Below are 4,965 nucleotides of genomic sequence, written 5' to 3' on the forward strand. Positions count from 1 at the left end.
TCTCCTATCTTATATCCTCATCTGCTCCTAATCCTACTATTACCTGAGGTCTGTTCCTAGAATAATGTTTTTCTGTCATTCACTGCGTCAAGGCTCTAAACGTATAAATGGGTAGCATCTCACTCTCCCAGGATTACAGCTCCCTTTGCTCAAGAGAAGGCTGTAGACGTGGCCCTGATTCTTTATATTGCTGGTGCCACCAAGTGTTGAAAGACTGGAAGTGGCACCGCAAAACACACACTTTGCAAGTCACAGGCGGCCGATGCCTTTAGGGCATGTCCTGCAGCCAGGACCTCACTGCCACCTGTTGTGACCATGCCTGTCCGAAGACTAAAATCCTAAACTAGCTTCGACTTTCTCTGATGGAACTGGGCACTTCCAGAAGTATATAGTTCTTCCTCTGAGGTGTTCTTTTCTCTTCCTGGTTAGTACTAAAAGGCAAAGGAAACTTTTCCCTTGAGTGTTTCAAGGCTCTTGGTCCTAGCCTTTAAGGGGGTAGTATCATTTATCTCTTTAGGAATGATTTTGGGAATCGATCATCCCGGATGCACTGTTACCCCACTGTGATTAATTACCCTCATATACAGTTTCAGCCAAGAGAAGTAGCAAGGTGCCTCCATGCACATCATCCAGAGCTTTGCATCATTAGTGTTTATTGATGTGAGACAGATAAGAGATGTGAGTCAGTGCTGTTATGTTTCAGAGTATTGTGGTGATTTAGTCACTAGCAGACAGTTTATTCTTTCTTGAGTGGTCAGTTGATAGCTTGCTGCTATCAAGTAGTATGAGAAAACACATCTGACCTAAGAGAGCATCATGAGCATCTCTAAGCTTAGTACTGCCCATCCCCAGATCCCAAATCTAACTATTCTCCACCTTCCTTTTCCTTTGTTCCATATGGGTCTTAGCTCTTTCAGTGGCCATCATCTGCTCCCAGATACCAGGAAATGTGGCAGACATGCTGTTCCACAGTGTTTGACTGGCCTATTGCCCTGTGACAGGACAGACCTCACCTTCACTCACCATTTGTCAAAGGATTGCTGCTGCTCATATAGAGTCATAGGATCATAGAATATCCTAATTTGGAAGGAACACACACTGTGTGCCTGAGAATATTGTCCAAATGCTTCTTGAGCTCTGGTAGTCTTGGTGCTGTGACCACTTCCCTGGGAAGCCTGTTCCAGTGCCCAGTCACCCTTTGGGTGAAAAACCTCTTCCTGACACACCTGGAACACATGGATCAGTTCTCCCAAGTTAGCTGCAGAAGTGAAAATCCATGTTGTGGCTTCTGGACCATCGTAAGTGGTTCATTCTTGGTTTGACAGGGTAAAATAAGGTCTCCCCGATCCATTCACACTTTGCAGTCACAATTTGGCCACAGATCCCCACTCTGCCAGTTATCCAAGATCTCCTTCCTAGGCCTTCACAGAATAAATCCAGAATTGGAATTGCCGAAGGAAGACATTGTTTTGTCCTGTGTCTGCTCTGCTCTGTTACATAGTGGTGACAGAAGTTAGAGTGTCTCTTTTGCTATGTTTTATGATACTTTTTTCCCTTTTTCATTTAAACGGATTTTGATACAAGTCTGTCCCAACAGTAACTTGCTGCACTGCCACCAGGCAGTCTAACAGCATGTATAAGCCTAGATTGGCCATCCCAAACCCTGGTCAAATGAACAGCCATGGGTTCCAAGGGATGGTTTTGACTGAAATGCCTTACATGCAGTTTGTTAATGCATGGACACTGGCATAAACTCTTAGCTGCAGAAAGGCCTTTTCCAGTCCTGTTTCCCAGAAGGATGCCAGCAGCAGTACAAAGCAGCATTAAATCAATCAGCCAGTCATTCTGTAAGTACCTTGCACAACCAGGTAAATAAACAAGTCCTAGACACCCTAAAACACTGTAGTTATTTACCCCTTTGTCAGGCTAAGCCATTTCAGACAATCAATAGGGGATATAGGAAAGGTCACCAACTGCCTTAATAAATCTCATCAAAGAACAACAGACAAACAGCAGTGGCTCCCTCTGAGAAGAGAAAGGTATGATCTTTAATGGAATAAATTCAAGATTACAAAGATACAAATATTTAAGCATTAACATTACAGACTAAAGAAATATTGTAGAAAAGGAAGCTATTCAAAGCATTGATCTTTGTTCCCAGTTTCTTACAGCTACAGAGGTCTCTATTCTTTTTTGACACATAGAAAGGAGTTTTGGAGGAAAACACATACTGATCTAACCTGATGGATGCACTTGTAAAGTAATAGCTTTAAATGCATTTTGAACAGTCATGAGGAGAAGGATTTGGGGTTGTTGGTTGACCAGAAGCTCAACGTGACCAAGCAATGTACACTTGCAGCCCAGAAAGCCTGGGCTGCATCAGAAGGAGTGTGACCAGCAGATTGAAGAAGCTGATTCTCCCCCTTATGAGACCCCACCTGGAGTACCGTGTCCAGCTCCGGGACCCCCAGCATAAGAAGAACGTGGACCTTCTGGAGTGAGACCAGATGATGGACACAAAAATGATCAGAATGAACAGAACTCCTCTCCTATGAGGAAAGGCTGAGAGAGTTGATGCTGTTCAGCCTGGAGAAGAAAGGGCTTCAGGGAGACCTTCTGGCAACCTTCTAGTACCTAAAGTTACTAGAGAGCTGGAGAGGTACTTTTTGCAAAGACATGAAGTGATAGGACAAGGGGCAATGGCTCTAACCTGAAACAGTGTAGGTTTAGATTACACATTAGAATGAAATTATTCACTGTCTAGATGGTAAGGCACTAGAACAGGTTGCCCAGAGAACTTGTGGATGCCCCATCTCTGGAAGTGTTCAAGGCCAGATTGGATGGGGCTTTGAGCAACCTGATCTAGTGGAATGTGTCCCTGTTCCACAGCAGGAATGTTGGAACTAGATGATCCTTAAGGTCCCTTCCAATCCAAACCATTCCATGATTTATGATCTAAAACCAGCACACCAGGAATACTCAGTAGATCTTATTGTTACCTTGTTAAACATCTGGATTTTAATAAAAAATATAATAGCAATATCCAAAGCCTTTCACAGTGCTATAGCTATGAAAACAGGAGTTAGTGAGGGTAAATATGGCCTAACAGCTGGCTTTTATTTAGGAACCTAAATGGGATTCCCTCACTTTCCCTTTATTTACAACATTATATAATTAAACAATTAATTAACAGCAAATTACTGGAGTAGATCTGCAAAGCACCTGAGGATAAATTGCTCTAAGTGACAAATAACCTTCACAGAGACACATTAAATCAATTGAGGTGATTAGGTAACTCAGACATAAAAGAAGGATGTGCTGGACTGCAACCCTTGCTTGTGACAAAGAGGTTCTTATCCTGTTGTCCTGTAACTGTACCTCAGACTGAGGTGCAGACAGAAGAGGGGTTTTCAGCTGAAGCACTGATGACATTTGAATAAGATGCTTGTATGAAACCTCTGAAGTTTTCATGAGGAAAGTTGTGGTCCTTATTGAGTAACTGATAAGGTGCTTACTGTCCTTTGCCAGTAAGTGCATGCTTGCTTTTGGCAACCTGCAGGAGGTAGACAGTACTATCTACGTCTGTGCTGGATAATGTCGCCCTGCAGAAAAACTCACAGCTTTTAGGCTCAAAAACTATTGCACTTGCTCAGTTTGAAACCCGAGCTGTGTATCTCTGGTTAACACCATCTGGAAGGACCAGAGCTGGGCTGCTCCAGCAGTAATCATTTATTCTTTCCTTCAGGGAAAACTGGTGTGCAGTCACTTAAGACTAAACACGGAGAAATATTAACTGTGCTGTAAATCCCAATGACAAAAGGAATATGTGTCCAAGTAAAATAACATAAACATAGCCTGTGTGCCCTCAAAGTGACCTGCTCTTTGAGAAGGTATTGTTTTTTCTCATCAGAAAAAGATCATCACTGAAAACACCCTAAGGGAAGGAAAAGGATCATTGGTCAATGGTAAGTGTAGAGATAGAATAATTCAGATTATAACAGAGGTGAAAAAGAGTTTCACTTTTCTCCTGATCTATTCTTAATATGCCAAAATGATTTAACAGAGGCTTTAGTTACATGAAGTACTTAAGACCTTATTTCTCTTTCTTAAGAAAGAAAGATTACTGAGGAGATGCAGCCAGGGGAGCTTGCCACACTAAGACAGTAATCTTGGCTAAAATATTTGAGAGAACAGAACTACAGTTTGAACTCCACCCATTGAAAATTAAAGGCTAAAGGTTTATTGCCCGTTAAAGGTTATTACGCATTATAACTACATGGTTAGAAAACAGAAGAACTAGTGTTGATATTCACAGGGTTAAAAATGGCTTGCAGAATTAGAATTTGAGACTAAGTTTTATGGGAGCGAGGAAAAATCTATATGGCTATAGACTAAGCATAGGTTTTTGGTCTCCAGATGTGTAAATAAGTTGCACCCTCAGTTTATCAGATTAATATCTCAATTTGGCATATGCATTTTGCTGATTTCATTCTGAATATTTTGCAAAACGTTAGGTAGTGCTGTAAAGCACAATACCAGTGAAAAATCAGGAGAGAAAATACTGACAACTTAATAAGCTTCAGAACAAGCTATGAAGAGTTAGTAGCACAGACTGCACAAGATCTATCAGGAATAGCACCTAAGTTGCTCTGTTTGAGCTCTTCTACTACTCAAGAACTGCCTTAGTGAACACAAATGTATGTACTACTGCATTAGCTGCATGTGCTGGCAATCTCTCAAAAGGAAGGTGCCAAAAATGAAATGCAGGGATGTTTAGCTCCAGCCTCTAACCTTACCCAAAGAAGGCGAGAGACTGTAGAATTAAAATGTCTTCTGTGCCTACCATGTGACTCTCACACAAACTACTGGTACAGCTGTGCTGTGGGGCAATTGAAAACCTTTAATTTCCTCCTGCAGATGATGCCCCTGGGACAATTTACAGAGCAAGCATCTGCAGTTGTTGGC

General features: G+C 41.9%; 1 long non-coding RNA gene across 2 annotated transcripts; it reads left to right on the forward strand.

Moving 5' to 3' along the window:
- Positions 1 to 1,999: 1,999 nt before the first annotated feature.
- On the forward strand, positions 2,000 to 4,764 carry LOC115307595. Of its 2 annotated transcripts, none has more exons than XR_003915914.1 (3): positions 2,000 to 2,039; positions 3,911 to 3,965; positions 4,515 to 4,764. It is a non-coding gene; the product is annotated as an uncharacterized LOC115307595 (long non-coding RNA). The 2 variants fall into 2 exon arrangements; XR_003915915.1 differs by lacking the exon at positions 2,000 to 2,039 and adding an exon at positions 3,177 to 3,283.
- The last annotated feature ends 201 nt before the right edge of the window (positions 4,765 to 4,965 follow it).

This window comes from Manacus vitellinus, unplaced genomic scaffold (genome assembly GCF_001715985.3).
Source record: "Manacus vitellinus isolate BGI_N305 unplaced genomic scaffold, ASM171598v3 scaffold_2_pilon, whole genome shotgun sequence".
Lineage (NCBI taxonomy): Eukaryota > Metazoa > Chordata > Aves > Passeriformes > Pipridae > Manacus > Manacus vitellinus.